This window comes from Meleagris gallopavo, chromosome 10 (assembly GCF_905368555.1).
Source record: "Meleagris gallopavo chromosome 10, MGAL_WU_HG_1.1, whole genome shotgun sequence".
Taxonomy (NCBI): Eukaryota; Metazoa; Chordata; class Aves; order Galliformes; family Phasianidae; genus Meleagris; species Meleagris gallopavo.
This window is the reverse complement of record NC_139413.1, coordinates 26,339,027-26,357,123: the sequence shown is the minus strand read 5'-3', so window position 1 is coordinate 26,357,123 and position 18,097 is coordinate 26,339,027. Positions and strand designations below refer to the sequence as shown.

The 18,097-nt window shown below is 41.8% G+C and overlaps 1 protein-coding gene across 16 annotated transcripts in view; it reads left to right on the top strand.

Moving 5' to 3' along the window:
* Window positions 1-18,097, top strand: part of LOC104912426 (uncharacterized) — a 131,280-nt gene that overhangs the window by 30,906 nt on the left and 82,277 nt on the right. For all 16 annotated transcript variants that reach the window (XR_014885141.1, XR_014885139.1, XR_014885136.1 and 13 more), the window contains 11 exons: window positions 306-763; window positions 1,811-2,448; window positions 3,355-3,510; window positions 5,262-5,355; window positions 5,703-5,786; window positions 6,722-6,840; window positions 10,133-11,597; window positions 12,912-13,549; window positions 13,919-14,026; window positions 15,237-15,413; window positions 16,912-17,071. The gene's annotated coding sequence lies outside the window, so the exon portion shown is untranslated. The remainder of the gene's footprint in view (window positions 1-305; window positions 764-1,810; window positions 2,449-3,354; window positions 3,511-5,261; window positions 5,356-5,702; window positions 5,787-6,721; window positions 6,841-10,132; window positions 11,598-12,911; window positions 13,550-13,918; window positions 14,027-15,236; window positions 15,414-16,911; window positions 17,072-18,097) is intronic.

The window sequence follows — 18,097 nt, the reverse complement described above, 5'->3', positions numbered from 1 at the left end:
CTTTTCAGCTGGGAGCACTCTGAAGGTGGTACCAAACAAGACAGTATTTAAAACAAAAATAATATATATATATATTTTTTTTTTCTATGAAAATGTGAGAGAAATGGAATAGTGCATTACTTTTCTGATAACTTTCCTGCCTGTACTTTAGAAGTTTTCCTCTCTGTTATCATTACTCTACTCTTGCACCTTTTCCTAGTCACAATAAAGGTGATTAAAAGCACAGAAATGAGGAAAAAATAACCTTTGAAATCATCAGTCTGGGGGCTGATTACTCGTGTTTTTTGTTTCTTTCTGGTTTTCAGTAACATTTCTACTCTGAAGTCAAATAATCCGCTTAGCATCTTGCTCTGGAAGGACCCACAGTTGATGCAGCCCTGGCACACAGTAAGCAGGATGCCTAAATGGGGAAAGCTGGTGCTCATCCTCGCCTGCAGCAGTCATGAATGCTGTGAGAATTCCCTTGACGCAGGAAAGTGCTGTGGTAACAGACTCAATGTTAATTGGTGTGGTAACAGAAGGCTTCCTCCCAGCTCAAGAAACTTTATAAAACCTCCCTTCTCCAAATCAGCTGCTAAAATTGGATTTAGGAAAGTTTCACATCTTGTATTCTGCTGCGTACCTCTTTTTGAAGAGTAATGGCAATCCTGAACTCTGACACACCATCTTACAGTTACTTAGTAGGAAAGTCTTGTGCTATCATGTAGGATACCCTACAGGCTGCTGCAAACAGCAGTGGGGAGACTGTACAGCTCTTCATGATGTAAGCTCCTTAATATGGACTTATCACAGTTTGAGGTGTATTGCGGCAGATGTGGGTTAAACTGTGCGCAATCCAGTGCCTATGAAATCTAAACATAGTTTCTCTTGCAAAACTTATCTTCCTAATTTTCCTGAGAAAGGATTGAGTCTTTTGTGCATTATATAGAAAGAATAACAGAAGTTCTTTGGAAAAACAAAACATATGCTCTGCAATTTCTGAAGTGAGAGTACACAGAGTTCAGGCAAGTTACTAAGAACAGTCCAGTGTGTAGCTGAGAGTGGAGGAATAACCATGTCACTTCTTTGGAACCTCATCTGAAGTTCACTGAAGTGGATGAAAAGGCTCCTGTTGGTTTTAAGTGGATCCAGCCTTTACACAGTGAACAGAAGACATGTGTCTTATCTGCTTAAACGTGAAAATGTTATTGGTAATTTATTTTGATAGAAAGAGCACATGGTAACTTTCTCCTTGCATTTATATAACAGGAGGCAAGATCTTCAAGTGCACAGTTAGAAACCATTGAGCATGCAGTTGCTTACTACTAGCACAATGATAGTGACACAAAGAAAGATTACCCTGTGTTAATATTTGATGGAGGGTAAAGCATTAGGCACAAGTTTCCCATTGCCATCCTGCGTAAAGATGATGGCTTACCACTCCTGGTGAATGATGTCATCACCAACCATGCAGAAAGGAGGGGGTTCTTCCTGAAACACCTCTGCTGGTGTCTTCTGAGTCCAGTTCAAGTCAGTTCAAGTGATGTAACATTCAAATGGTTTGAGGGCCATGCGGAAGAATATTGCAGAGCAGGAGAGTGACAGAGATGAGATGGCTGAAGCCACTCATCAGTAATAAAAGTGATGCAATGTTTTGATAAGAGCAGTTCCTGTTTTACATTAATAACTTGATTAAAAATTAGCAGAGTTGCTCTGGAATTTCACCAGTGTGAAATCATGTTGAGAATAAAAGCAATAAATAAATAAATAAATAAATATAAAACAAACCCAAAAACTGCCCCACAACTAACTTTCCTTCTCTTTTCTTTAGGAACACTGAATCAGTTGGCATGTTTCTTTGGAATGCTGAAATGAATACAGTAAATGTCAAGACGCTGCAAAAACAAAAAACTCTGAAAAAGAGTTCTCATGGACTGATGAACTGAGAGCTGAAATGGGAGTAGCAGATTAGAACCAATTGGTGATCAGATACTGTATGCTGTATCTCCATTTTTAAGCCGTCTTGGAGACTGATGTGTTAGACAAGCAGAAGACTAAGTGCTGGGGGAGTTTCTGGAACTACACAACAGCTTGCTGTCAGAGAGACTTGCAGCATCACACAGCATCACCTCTGCTTTCCAGACTCTGAGTCTCCAGGCAATTAATATATGTCTTCAGTTACTACGTTGTTTCTCTCGCACTTCTCCTGGATGAGTATGAAGCTGCTGAGCTGAATTACCCTTTATAAGGTGATAGGGAAAAGATCTAACATCTATTTTTTCCATCTTACAGATTTTATAGTGTTAGCGATGCTAATTTTTCAGCCTAAAAACCAACCAAACACTGAAGTCCTGCTACTCCTGAACTGACATCATCCAGGTAAACAAGAACATCTGACATCACTGATTTGTGGCTTAAGTGCCAAATCACTGAGCCCCACGTCACGTTCACCACTAGAAAATGAAAAAGGTGAGTTGTACCTGACTCTGATGTTTCTGTTCCCTACTAGTGTACTGGCATCCATCCTCAGAGAGTGCTGTGCCCAGGCTCACTCTGTGTATGGTTTTCTGCTGGTGACCCAGAGACACATGTGGTGGCTGCAATTGGTTTCTCAGTCCTTGAGTAGACCAAGCCCTGTAGGGATTTTCCTGCTTGGCTCTGACGTACACTGTCATCTTCTTGACTTTCAGCTGTGGAGACAGGTCACAAAAAAAAGTGTTAGGAGAACTTGACTCAATGGTAGGAAAATTCACTGCATGAAGTGTTTTCCATCTTTGGGAAAATTTCACCATGGTGCTTGAAAAGCTCAGGTTTGCCATTCCCCTTGCTCCTCAATAGGCTACGTGGTTTGTTCCACACACTTGCTGTCTGACTAGTTTTGAGGAGTTCTTGCATTATATCAGTTAGTAAGCAAGTTCTTGTCAAAGTCAGAGCATAAAGCTTGCGTGAGGTTCTTGTGTTCCTCCAATGTAGACAGTCTGGCATTTTCTACATGAATGAAAATTATTCATTGAATGTGTCCCATGTGGAGTTTGTTCCATTACATTTTTCATGTAGTTCTAATAATTTCTAAGATCTATGTCAGCTTACAAATAGAAAATGATCACTAATTATATTCCAAAAATAACAATGAAAGCCAGAGCTTCATTAGTAAGATCAGTAGTTGAATTGCTATACTTCCGTTTTCTTTTTCCGTTTTCTTTTTAACATTTTTTTTTTTCTTTTCCTTAAATCTCCGAGCCTTGTAGAAGCATTGAAATTCATTTATACTGTTTTTTCATTGGTGGTGGTGGTGGTGGTCTTGTTCTGATCTTTCTCAAAGCCACTCTTTAACTATGCACCTTTGGCTATTAACCCTGTGGATTTCTTTTATAGATGAGAAAGCTTCTTTCCAGTAACTTATCAGCCTGGAAAACCAGCCCTTCAGGGAACACCCAGCCCCTGCTTTAAATGTCAAGGAGGAAAACATCTTTGTATTGCAGAGCAGTCACAGCAGCTTCACTTCTGACTTGGTACCTTGGATGGAAGCAGGTAGCCCTTTCCTTGTCATGTAGGTTGTTGGGTTTTGGTTTGTTGTTTTTATTTTTTCGTTTTATTCTGTGTCAAACCAAGAGGCAAGACTACTTTTTCATAAGTTCATGCCCCAGTGGGTACTCTGTGGTTTCCTAGGAGCCTCTTGCTATGCTTGCATCTGACAGAAGATGGCAATGTAGGGATAGAGGCAAATACCTTTCTGGAATGGGAAGATTAAGAAAGCTTTTCATTCCCACCAGTGTTAGAGGCCAAGAGAGATTAACATTATCTGCTTTCTGTTTTACTCAGTGGAGGGGACTATATAGCAGTAGAGTGGGAAGAAATATTTAATCAAACTGATCTTCTACTTGCTACTTAAATTCATGGTGACAGGTCAAAAACATTATGGCTCCTGTGCTAGTTAGAATGATCTTTCATCCAATTTCAATCCTGCAAGTTTGACAAATACGACATTACTCGTGCCAGTTAGATTTCAGGCAGTCCTGTTAAGTTGCAAAATAGGGACTTGTAGAGCCTTTGGATCTACTGAAATGCTTTTCAAGGTTTTGAATTTGTAGGGCAGAAACTGGGAGGTGGGAGAATGCTCCTGTTTCAGGAGCCCAGGTACACTGCCTTAACATCAGGGCATCTATTCCAGCTCTGAGGATCCCACAGATTTTCTGGCATGCTGATAGGAGCCTTGTAGGTCCCTCTGGCTGCAACGAAGTACAGCTCTGCTTAATGCTCTCATGAGGATCTGAAATCCTTTTCTTATTAAGGAACCTCCTCTGCTTGAGTACACTGAACTGCATGGACTTGCTATGGAGGAAAGAGCTTTGCTTAGTCTTTAGGACAAGTAGGATTTTAAAATCAGTTGCTGAATTTGAATTCTTCTTAAAAAAAAAAAAAAAGTCCTCTGCTGGTTACTACACAGGGTTAAAGAATAACTGCTCTGCTGTGGGATTTGGGGGAAAGTGAAGCCTACATCCTATCTGTAACTGCCTAATGATATATATGATAGTTCACATTTAAAAAAAAAAAAAAATCTTTTAAAAGGGAGCCTTCTGATTTAGTGAGCTGGAATCCTAGTGAGGAGAGGAAAGGAGGTCAAGGGGAACAGAGATGAGGGAAGACTCTGTCATAAGCTTTTCCTTCTATTACCTGCAGGCACATTTAAACCAGCTGTTGATATATTAAAGTAACTTTTAAACATCCAAGATATATTCATTAAAACCTGACACATCTATTCTGTTAGTTTGTACCAAGTGTTTAGAAACAGCACCCTCTACTTTTAGTACTCTCCAAAGGCAGCAATGTCTGGAGCTTTCCCCTTGCCATCCCACCTGCTAACATCCATGCTACACAGACCTAGTTCAGCTCTAGTTCATCCTCCTGGGAGTGAGGACTTGCTAAGGATGGAGTCCTGCCCCGTTGGAAACTTGGGCTGTGGGATGCACTCCTTAGGTTTCTGCTGCCTCCATACATTCACATTGACACCTGCTGGCTCGCCTACATCCATCTCACAGAATAAACTGAGGGACTGGGTCCCCCTGGTAGGCACTGGGAAACATCAGTGAAACCAGAGGAACTGATGGTGCCAAGTCCAGTGTCCGTAGCAATATTTTAAGTTGGAGCAGGCAAGACAATCAATTGTGAGAATGGGCAATGCTGGCCCTCAGTCCTTCCCTTGCTCCCCTCCCCTCTTATTTATAGGTTTCTAATTTCCGCTGGATAATGAATATCACTCTTCATTATAATTATGTTAAAAGGTACCAGCATGATGATTCAGAAACCCTTGAAGATATAGTCATATTTTCAGCAACAGATGGATTTAACACTGCAGATGGAGTGTTAAGAGTGCAGGTAATAACAAACTCAGCAATGTACTGTACTGAAATATAATTGGAAAGTATTAATCATATATTGGTTACTTCAGCTTCACTAAGTAGATGTTTAATTTTCATCAATCTTTTTACAAGATTCCCGGAAAGGTTTCTTTGTAGACGAAGTGTGGCTTCTAGGTGAAAGGATTGCCCAAGTTATTAATGACCAAGGCCTTGATCTTGCAGGCATGTGCCCATGGCTTACCCAGGCATGCAGAATAAAAATCATTTGTGTTAATAAGGCTGTCAGATGGGGCCTCATTCATATGGCCTGAAGTTTCTGCTGGTGATGAGTCGGTAGTAAAACCGAGACCTCTCTGAACTCAGGGGCTGCTGGAGACCTGCCAACAGGAACTACTGACTGCAGATTTGGGAAGAATGCAGGCAGTTTGGAAAGCCTAGTTTGCAGAGGTAAACTGTGACTCTTTAAGTCTTTACAGGGCTGCGATTTAGCGTGTCAATAACACTGGGAGAGACCGCTTTGTTTGGTTGTTTTCTTTTGCCATTCTTCACTGTTTTCTCTAAGTTCAACTCTTTAGAAATAATCTGCATACAGGGAAATGTCTGCTACTGTTTCCATAAACCGTCATCTGACTGTTCTGGTTTGTTTTTTTTTTAAATGTGGGGATTGCATTTGAAGCCTGGATAATGCAAAGGGATTTTTGCTCACAGCAGGCCATGCAGGGCCAGGGGAATCAGCGGTGTGCATTGCCACACCATGACTCTGATTCTTTAATTAATGTTACTTAAGTTTTCATTTTTAGGGTCAGAAAGTGGTCTGTGCTATGCTGTGTCACTTGGAGATGGCAGGGAGTGCTGTAGGGCAGATCTCCAGCTCATATGGGGAAAATCTTCATCTGTTTTCTGGCAAAAATAGAAAATATGCTATTTTTGTGCAAACTGATATATTTTCTTTTGACTGCATTTCTGAGGATGCTGTACCTCTGATGGTTTGCATTCACGTTCTTCTCTGTGAGCTTTGGCCTCTGGTGGAGCTGCATCACAGAGTCACAGACAGGTGGAGGAGGGAAGGCCTCTGGGTGCATCCGGTCCAACCCCTGCCCAGCAGGACACCCAGATCAGAGTGCCCAGGCCCACCTCCTGGTGACTTTTGAAGAACTCCAAGGAGGAGACCCCACAGCCTCTCTGGGCAGCCTCTGCTCCATTGCACACCAGTGCATCTCCACTGGCTTCCGTAGGCGCTTTCCTTCCTGGTGAGAGCCCACAGCTATGGTATGCCATGATGAACATGGGCTGATCAGGCTTGCAGACAGCAATATAAATATGTACTACATACATTTTAAAGCATGTAAAATATATTTAGTTGGAAACATTTTGTTTTCTAGTTGTCTGTGGACCCTGAGAACATATTCAAAACCAGAATTCTCTCTGGAACATTGACTCTTGCTTGATGGTGCGATAGACTTCTACTTTTTTATCTTGTCTGAGAAGAAAAAAAGATTTGGTAAGAAAATTCAACATGGCTAGAAGTAAAGGTCATGATGGTGAACACACAGTAATGCAGGACTAGTGTATTCTCTGTTTTCTGAAAAGCTCCTGTACCCCAGAGAGACATGAGCAGGTACTGATCAACTGACCATGACAATGGAAGGAAGAATTGGGAGTGTGATTCTAAATATGGTGTCCCTTTAAGGGTACCCAACAAGAAGACTTGTCTCTGACACTAGTGTGATGGGGAAGCAGTAGCTTGTTTATAGCATGTGGAAACAAATAGTAATTTTATTTTCACTGGCCCTTGGAAATCATCCGTCCCTTATCTTCCCATATTCTGGGTAGGCTGTGGGATGAGCATGAGCCCCAGACCCACAACAGGTATCGCAGGCTGGGCTGAGTTCTGGGGGGCAGCTGGAATCACCTCTGAGCTCTCTGTGTGACATATGATGAAGGTGGTGGCACACAGCTGACTTATGTGACTGCCTGGGTTCCAGCACATGGGGTGATACAAAGGGCAAGAGTCATGGTGGATCAGTTTTCCTGACTGGATGCAATCTGAAGATCCATCTCCTGTGTACATACTGGTAGGATAGACTTTTGATCTCTGTGGCAATGTTTGTACTCTTTCTCTCTCCCCGCCCCCCTTTTCTTTTTCTTTAGTTATGAAAATTAATTGAATCAAAAATGATTTAAAATGTCAGGCCTCTTAGTCCTGATTTAAGTCAGATGTTTTAAAGCTTGTTCTGCGTTAGTAATATGAAGTCATGCTCCTATGGAGGGTTTCAGCCTCACTGTTCACCAATAGGACAAGGACACTGGTACTTGTTTGTGAGAAACAGATCATGCACTGCATATACCTGTAAATAGCATAGCTTAATACTCATTAAAAAGCTATTTAGCTCTGTACGGAAGGTACTAAGAGGCAATAGATCTGCCTTAATAAATCATCTCATAGTTGACTCCGCAAGATTTAGGTTCAGGGGGGACTGAACCTAGAAGGATGCTACTCATAGTGGCTTCAATCACTGGGGCTCATGAAAACTGCAGGGCCTCTATCATCTTCCCATTAACACTGGGACTTCTACCTGTCCTTGTTTGCCCTGCATCATCTTAGGATATGGGGTTTGATCTTTCCAATTACTGTGATGACATTTTTCATTTGTGACAAATGGCTTTTGGATGAAAATTGCAATTCAAGCAAAATTACAAACTACTGCCTTAAGGAGGCGTTTTATTTGCTAACTCAGGCTGTGTGAAACTTGTTCCATGTATCAAAAATGAAAGTGAAGCATATCTGATATTTTAAAACTTGATAAATTATTGACAATGGAAAAATGCCCCGAGTTAATCAGTCTGATGGTTTTGTCACCATTTGTCCCTTGAGGATTCAGAAGTAGTGGATCATGCTTTAATGTTGGTCTGCCCTCATCATTTGGAGAGAAGAAACAAACATTCCTGTGCCTCAGCTCATCAGTGTCTGCAGCTGACTCAATCAGCTGTAGAACTGAAGGAAAGGAAACATAAATTGACGTGGAGAAAATGTTCTCCCTGCAGCTGCAGAAGCAGCGATGGTTGTCAAAAGCTGAACTTTATCCCTTCAAAGGCCTGTAGTTAGGGTTACTGATCACTTTGTCTCATTCATTGGTTGGACTTTATACATATAACGTTTGGAAGAAAGGTACTGCTTCAATATATTTTACTTAGTTTATTAAAACAAGTTTATTGCAAGATTGCGTTAATAACAAATGTGACTTTTGGCACACATTTAGAAAGGAAAATCAACATTATAAGTTTCTCTTTCTAACATCTCCTACTGCTTCTTCTTTTCTATCACAACCACAGCATGTAATAGTCCCAGAAAATAAAATATAAAACATTTTGCTTGCTTTGAGACTTGCAACTCAGTAGTTTGTGTTGCAGAAATGCCCTGCCTGGAGGTCAGCCTGTTGCATTTACTCACCTTGGGTTTGCTAGGCTTGCATGCACGATTATGCAATGACACAGTGCTGTAACTTATTGCCTAGGCTTCCTAAACAAATGCTAAGCAGTCTACTTTGGGAGTGATTTCAGACCACTTAGATTCCCAGCACTGTGCCCTAGACCTCTCAGGCTGCTGCACTGAATTACCTGGAATAAATTCTTTGAACTCGGGCTGCCCTATCATCCTTGTTGTCTTAAGTGGGGCCATTATTTAAATGTTATATTTTTCTTGGCAGTTTCTTTGCCATGCAACTTTTCTGCCTTTACTTTGTGCTTAAGCACACAACGGAATACAACGCTGTTCCTTTTCTCAAGTATATTTGAAGAAGTGAAGGAACATTATAAGATGATCATTTTAAAAAATACATTAATTACACAGGGGATTAAAAAAAGCAACTTCTCTGTTGCTATTTTGAGTTTGTATTGTCCGATCCAGTTATCATTCACCTCTACCACAGCAACTGGTCACTGCTGCATGGATATCAAACTTGGCAGATCTCCACTCGAGCCATCAGCCACGAGAAGAGCACTACTTTCAACACATTTATCTTTCTTTTGAAGTCAAAACCTGCTTCCATCTTTTGCTGCCTGCTTTTAATTTCCTCTTTCCACCTGTGATGGCAGCAGCTTCTGAGTTAGGATGGAACTTTCCCTGCTATCCTTCCAGCAGCACCATTACTCATCCCATGGACAGGGTGGGCTTTCTCATCACTGCCAGTTTTGTGCTTCCCGCTGGAATCCTGCTCCTGGTGGGTATTGTTTTGCTGAGTGCATGCCTCCTACTTCTACTAAATAATACATACCTGCCTTGAGATCAGCTGCATCGAGCATTTGTGGAAGTCAGGTCTTCTGTGCCTCTTGGATCCTTTGAAACACATTCCAAGGGATTCCTCTGGTTCTCTTTGAGCTGTTTTTTTTAATTTTCTTAAAGATGCAATTGAGTTTGGGCATGATAGAAAATCACTTCAGTACAGCATTGAGACCTCAGTTTATGGGATTAAATGCTACATACTAGCTTCTTTACTTACATAACTGACATTTCTTATTTTATTACTGCACATGCTTTTTTAAAGCTGAACTTTGAAGCCGATCCCTCTTTAATGTTTGGTGGAACTGCCCAGCTCAGTTTGTACGCTGTCACATGAAAAGATGCTGACGTGCACCTGTAATTGGTCTCCACTGGGAACCATACCGTGTAGAAGTAGCTGGACAATTTATGAACCCACTTCATGATAAAATAATAGGTTTTTATGTAAAAAGGCTTCAGTGAAAAGAATGTGCTTTGTGTGTCTAGGTTTTTTTTTTTCTTTTTTTTTTGCTAGAACTAAAAATTGATGTACATCTTTTGACTTGAGAATTTCTGTTCAAAATATCAACTGTCTGTGGAAAAAGGAGATGGAGAAGATTTATCTGAGGACTTGTCAAAATTCTGTCCAGACATGGTGATGACAACTTCTGTGTTTTAGCTACTTAACATAATTTGTTGATGTTTTAGATACTCTTGTTTGATATTTGTATTCATGTGGCTTAAGTAAATGAGGTAGTTGGGGTTTATTCCTAATTTTACCACTGATTTCCTTTGCAACCTTGTGCATAATTTTTCCCAGGACATTGGCCAGTTTTGCATGCTTTGTCTTAGGAAGGGGGGATGAAGGTGGAGGGGTGGAATGAGCCAATCAACCTGGAGAACCTTTAGCTTTAACTGAGGTGCTCAGTGCTCATGTGTCCATGAAATCATGGATTCCCAGCATGAATTAATCTACTAATGCTGCTGCAGAGCATTGGGTAGGCACCATCTGGGCATGCACATTCTAGAAAGAAAAGTCAGACCAAAATTAGGATAGAGAAAACCTAGCAAGATTATCAGGAGAATGGAGAGTCTATCATGAGAGAGGTAGGGCTTTGGTTCATTGAACTCAACCCAAAACTACACTATTTACACTAGTAGGTAAAATTGACACATAAGGCAAGCATGTGAGCTGCCATGCAAAAAGGACGGATTGCATCCAGTGGAGGGGAAAGATTTTGAACAATTCACAAATGGAGACAAGAAACTTCAAAATTGGGGCTTAGAACATCTGTGAATAGGAGGTTATGTGCTGACGTTATGGGTGAAAGGGGCAGAGGGTGGCAGCTGGATCCCAGGGTGCTCCCTCCAACCTCCAGCTGTGATTGACCCTGCCTCCCTCCCAATGAATTCCCCAACCCACAGATTTCAGACAGTTTCCATCTGACATCTTATTAAGCACTGCAACACTCTGAGGATCTTTATAGGAGATACTGCTGCAGTGCTCATTCCTTTTGCTGCTTTGCCTGTTTTCCAAATCTTATTGCCCCTGTAACAGGGATCCCTGTTAGCCAATGGCACTAATTGCTGCTCACTGGATTTGCCTGAAATTGCAGAGGCTATGCTCAAAACAAGACTTTTTTTTTTTTTTTTTTTTTTTAAAGTTGCACTGACTGGTGCAACTTTATTGCACCAGTATATTGCACCAGTAATATTAGGGTAGCTAAGTCTGTGCTTAAGTATTAATTTTTTATAAATACTTGAGAAGTGTTGCTCTCAGGTTGGTCTGCATGTTTCTTGTGAGCGTGGCTGCTGGACCAGCACCTTGTGCTTCCCCCTGGAGCTGGAGCACTGTCCTCTGCCATGATGGAATGAAAAGTGAATGGTTCTGCCTTGATGAAGCTCTTCATCCACGTCTGTGACCTCGTGCTTCTCTCCCAGTTCATGATCTGAATGGTGCATCCATGCCCACTGATAACCAATGGCCCAAGACAAGTGAGGTTAAGTTGTCTAACATGATTTCACTTTTCATATTTAACCTAAATGACATTTATTTACTATGCTGTTTCTCCAGCTGCAAATTCCTCAGTGAGCAGGCAGAGCTTGTTGCACTGTCACAAACTGGGTTGCATAGGAGCAGGCAGCAGTGCTCTGCTTCTCCTGGAGATGAGTCGTGCTATTTCAAACTATTTGGCTAATCAATAAGCTGAGATCTGCAGCTTCACGGACAATATATAACATTTGCTTTGCCTCTGTGCTTTGCTTTACATTTTGGATCCTTTTCTATTAGGGTCTGAAGCGTATAGACTGCATCTAATCCAATTTATCCTGTTCATCTTGGCAATGCTGGCAATGCTGACAGCTCAGAGAAAACACTTAATTTGACTAAGTGTTTTCAGTTTGCTTCTCAAAATATTTGAAATCATTGAAGCCAGAGTACCTCTGTGCTGCGATATACAGTCCTGACCTACTTTAGCTAGTTAATTACAATTTGTAGATCCTGCGGTCTTTGCTTATGCTGCAGGCTGAATAGGAGTTTACCTGGTGAAGACTGGGCTTGGTGTTTTGAGAGTAATTTTCCTGGTTTGATGCATTTTAATACAACTCTTGAAAAAGCACTTCAGCTCTTAGAGGAAAACCAGGGACTGTTGGGTGCGTGGTACTCTCTGTGCTGCACTGCCCAGGGCATCTACACAGAGTGCTGAGCTCTGTGCAGATGCTCTCCTGGCTACAGCTGCTTGAGTGTGTGGTGTTCATGCTCGTGTTCATCACTGCATGCTCTGCCTGAAGTTTTGGGAGGTGTCAGGAAACTCTCAGCTTTCCTCGATGTTTTATGGCCTGGTTTGTCATTTGGATCACAGAATCACAGAATTGTAGTAGGGGTTGGAAGGGACCTCCAGAGATCATCGAGACCAACCCCCCTGCCAAAGCAGGTTCCCTACACCAGGTCACACAGGTAGGCGTCCAGGCGAGACTTGAATATCTCCAGAGAAGGAGAAGGATGCATGTTTATTGTAGAGTCAGTAATGACTGAAAAATGATGAAACAGGTATCTAATCCCAACTTCTTACAGATTGCATGGAAAATGCAATTGCTGAGTGGCTCAGGTTGTGTTGCTGGATAGGGCTGACTGACTAGCTATGGTGGTTTGCTAGCACGGGAGCTTCTGTCTGGGATGATGAGGACATCTGAAATGGGCAGGCACTGGAGGGCAGGAGATCGTGCTACACCAACATAGAGATAGCTTGCTTTGCAACATCAATGTGATGTCGTTTTAATTTTGTTTTGTTTTTATTTTTTTTTTCTTTTTAAAGGATTGCCTCATGAGGTTCCTGTTCAGAGCTGCATGCTGGCGGGTTGCAATACCACTGAGAATGGAAGGTCCAGAGCTGCAGCAGGAGTAAGGAACTTGGAAAATGCAACTGGTGCGGAAGAGCGAGCAAGGTCACTGGTGACAAGGCTCAGCTCCATCTGTGCAGGCATGCTCTTGAGCAGAAGCATTCCAGCAACATGGCATTTTGTCACATTGTTCCATTCCTTATAAATTTCAATAGCCAGTTATTTGCCTGCCTTTGGTTGGGAAACAAAGCCCCTCTTTGTGCAGCAACACAACACGGCTATCTCATGTAACGGAGAAATGAAATGCAAATAACGCAGGAATTGTGATTGTCTGGGGAAGAAGGAAGCATTGTCTGGTGACAAGAGCAGAAGAAAGTGGTGCTGCCCAGTGCTTCTGACTGTCAGTCCTAAAAGGTGGAAGAAACCACCATCCGTGGAGTCTTCTGATAACACTGACATTAAAACCTTCCATGTCCCCATTTCATCATTCCCAGAATGGGGACAAAAATTAATCTGCTCTTTTATGCAATTCAGCAAAGCACTTTAAGCTGCACTTTTTCTTTTTAAGTATACAAGACGTCCACTGCCTACGCAGAGCAACATTCATGCTGAGGTATGCACTGGTATTGGGTCTGAATTATTTGTAAAGGACTTAGAGAATTCTGAGTGAGAGTCATTAAATTACAGAGTTAATAAACTCTTTCAGCCATTTTTTCCTTTTTAACCCATTTTCTCGAGGAAGTGAGATTTTTATGTGAAATGTTAGTATTTTCTTTATCCTTTTTGTTCAGGCATAGTACAGAATAGGTGACTACTTGAAAATCGTGATGTAAAAGCAATGGGAGGCTTTGTCCCTCTTTCAGCACACCCTCACATCTTGTTGGGTCAGGGCATTCACTTAGCCTTTTTAAGCTGTGTGTACTGACACCACAGTTTTTTGTTCATGCCTGTTTTTCGTCTTATTTTCCTCTTCTTTCTCCAGCCTTTTCTGCACCATCCCACCTCTTTGCTGCTTCTGAGGTCAAATCCATAGGAGATGTTCTGCAGAGTGAGCAGAGAGTGAGGAAGATGCTCAGCAAAGAAGCAAGAGGTTCGTTTGGCATCACTCCCCTCAAAGAGGAATGCTAACTTGCATTGTCCACATGAAGAGCTATTCAGAGCTCAAATGGGTGACAGTCAGGGGACAGTTTGACCTCTGGCACTAGCTGGAACTGGGCAGCAACATGAGCCAGTGCAGTCATGCTAATTAATGCACCCCGAGGGGACACATTGAGGCACTGGCTCTATACACCTGAGACATACTGCTGGCAGTGCCAAGGTGCCAACTAGAGTGTTCTCTCATAAAAACAACCCATGCTAAAAAATAAAAAATAAAAAAGGCAAAATTCCAACTTGTGTATATAGAACAAGACTTGGACGTAAAAAGCCAAAGTGGACTTATTAATCACAGACTCTTTTGAGTTGGAAGGGACCCTTAAGAGTCATCTAGTCCTCTGCAACGAACAGGGACACTCCCAGCTCCATCATGTGCTCAGAGCCCTGTTCAGCCTGACCTTGGGTGTCTTCAAGGACAGGGCCTCCACCACCTCTCCGGGCAGCCTGTTCCAGCACCTTACCACCCTTACTGTAAAAAAAATTCTTCCTTATCCAAATAAGGAAAGATCTTCCTTAGATCCCATCTAAATCTCTATTCTTTTACTTTGAAACCATTTCCCCTTGTCCTATCCCCTATCTATATCCCTTTGTCTTTATCCTACACATCTCTCTGACACAGTGATACAAGGCAGCACAAGCTTTGCTTTAAAGGCCATTACTGAAGTGCAGAAGCCATGTCCCTGGGGTGGGCAGCAGCATCTCTGATAAACTGTCTTGCCTGCCTGGCCTGAAGGCACTCATACTCATCACCTTGGGTTAGCCTACTATTGGGAGCAAAGATGAACATCTGAGGCTACAACCTCTGTAGCTCACATGGGGATGTCTGGAAAAGGACCCAGACTGAAGAGGACTGGTGCCACACGCCAAATGAATCCACTTCAAAGTGGGCAAGAAGGGCTCCAATTCTTTTTCTGCTTCTGGTTTAACTTTAATAGTGCATTGTTTTCTGCAGGCTCTCCATTTCAAATTTTTCTATCACCAAATCTCAGCAATCCTCAAGCTGATTATCACAGCATTGAAAATCAAGCTGTTTTTAGAGTATGGTGTGGTCTTGGCTTCATCAGATGATCAGTTCTTGATAACTGAGGCAAGGCAGCACTTTGTTCAGAACAGCTAGTCTCACATTAACTTGGTTTCTTCTTCAGTAGGTATGTTTGTGGTGGATGGGGGATCTTATGCATGCATTCATTTGAAATACTGGAGTGTTTCTGATGGAGGAGTCCTGAAGGCACTTAACCCCCAGAACCTCAAAGACAAAATCTTTACACAATATGACTTTCTCTCAGCTAGCTATGAGAAGATAAATGCTGGGATTGATACATGTGAGTATCTACCCTGCAGTATGCTACTATTCCTCTAAAATTTTATCAGAGTTTAATATGGTGAAAGTACACATGGCTGTATGGGGCACTACTTTACAGCAGAGTGGATAGTAGGAGAGAGGAACCATTTGGCAAATCAGACCCAGCCACATGGCATTCATTTGGTTAATCACCAGCTATTAAAATAGCATCAAATCATAGCAACCTATTTGTTTATCATTCAGTGCACAATTTTCTGCACAGTATATTCATAACTGTGTACCCAAGCTAATTTTAAACGAGCCAACAAAGCCATTTTCCAGCACTCTCCTGAGAAATGGATCTGTAGACTGATCAATCTCGCTGCTTCTGGGGCTAAGCCCCCACAGAATCAGAGCTGATGACATTGGCGTTTAACTTTGTAATAAGCTGATGCTTATTTATTCCCAATTTAAAACTCTGTCATTTAAATCTTTTGCATTACTCCAAGATTTGACTTCCAGTATCTGCAAGCAGATTATATCACCCATGTTCTCCCTAGGCACGAATGTTCAAGCACCACTGCAGACAACGTTGTGATTTCCATTAGAGACAACACAACATTCAGCAGTTCCTTGATGGTTCCTCTTTTTCACCAGGAATTCATCAAATGATGAAATCCTGTTAAACTCAGAACGATAACTTTGATCCTGGTCTTCAAAGTGCTGATGTTTTATTTCTGAGGGCTGACACCTCACTGCTGGAGTAGGATCCTTCTGTAATTAAGGGAAGCAGAACACTAGAGCTGTGGTTTGTGCAAATATTAAATTAGTTTTATCGCTGAGGAAAAAAATGGATGAAGATATAATGGTAACACAGTGGGGTTCTTCTGTTGTTTGTATCACAATAGAGCTTAGGAGCCATAGTGATGTACCTCTGGTGTATGAATGATGCAAAAAATCTGAGAAATGAGTAGCACCTTCCCCCAAAATACCTTTTCATATTAGTAAATAAATGTAGTTCAGAATGTTCCCTCTGCTACTGTTGGTGTCCTGATCAAGCTTCCTCACCTTTAACATACCTGCAGAGAAAAGAGGACAAATTTTGGCTTTGCTGACAGACCCGCTGCCCAGATTCCCACAATGTCCTTGCTCTTAGTGCCAGTGAAATAGGTGTGTGCTTATTTTTAGGGTGCAATGGGATATGATGAGACCTCAGAGCCGTCTGAAGGCTAGCTGAATCGTTGGCTTGGCATTTCGTTCTGCACGTCAGTTGATTGGTCATTTTATCACCAGTTATGAAGTGAAATTAGATAATCTTGATGCCATATGGTATACAGTATTTATAGTTTAGTATGTTTTCCATACATGTGCGCTAAAGCCTGCTTCAGGGATTTGTTACGGTCCTCGTGTTTACAGGATTTGGGTCTTGGGTGAAAGAAGAAATTGACAGTTACTAATGTTTGATTTAAACTAACACATCGGAGGCCACATGGGCGATCCCTAATTAGAGTCAATTCACACTTCCCATCCTTCACCAGGGAGGCTGTCAAGACTCCATGGGACCAGATCCCATGTCCACTCAGCTCTGCTACCTCCAGCAGCCATTGAGACCGAGAATCTGTGGTGGTTAATCTCCACCCCAGCTCCTCTCCCGAACAGCCGTGGGTGTGTGATGTCTCCTCCAGGCTTCTGACACAGGTAGGTTTCAACCTGAAGCATCGCTACGAGGATTACTGTCAGCATTAGGTTTAAGTTCAGAAATTCTTGCTTTGTATCAAAATGCTCCATTCCCGCTGAAATCTCAATAGATAAGTATTAGAATAATAAGTTAGGATTAATTATGTGGGACATTAGTCACTCAGTATGTGTCATTATTTTCTCAAAACGAGACTGAATGAATGCCACAGAAGGGTCTGATAGAGATCTGCATTTGGAGCTCACTCAAATGCAATGACATAGAAGTGTATTCTGAACCCCAAACATTATTTTCCTGATACAGGTACCTGTGCTGGGGACACTAGTAAGTTACATGGTGTGAATGCCCTCACCACAGATAATTTCTTGACTGTTTCTCAACAAAACAGATCCCCATGTGTATCTTCTGAACCAAGCTATAAGTACGTGCAAAGCTATGGCAGGCTTCAGAGCACATGTTGGTCTGCTTCAGACCGTGGTCCCAGTCCTCATCTCTGTCTCTGCTGCCATGTCTTCCTTACTCAAAGCTGATGTAATAGCAAGCAGAACAGGAGCAGGCTGAGGATGGACATTTTTCTTTTTCTTTTTTTCTTTTTTTGAAGTAGTAAATAGTAATAATAAACTACAAACCCTGAGAGAGGAATAGTGAAGTTCAATTGCCCCATAAGAACCCCGTGAGCACTGGAACAAAGAGGAGTTAATAAAAGTTGCAGTCAGGTTTTTTTGGATGGGATTCTTGCAGAATATGATTTCATAATCCGCTGTCTCTAGTGAACAACAAGACCTCTGTAAACACTCAATATTCAAATAGAAAATTGTTTCTTGTAGGCTTCCATGGCACAAAATAAAAGCACTGTAAATCTGGGCCTCCATATGTGGTTCTCAGCTGGTGTAAGTCCCTGAATGAATTACATGTGAACAGAGAAATTAATGCTACACACATGGTGGCCAAACTTAAAAGCAAAAATTGCAACTGAGAATATGCTGCAGCGGATTGTGAACTATTTGAAGATAAATGGGAGCTTGAGT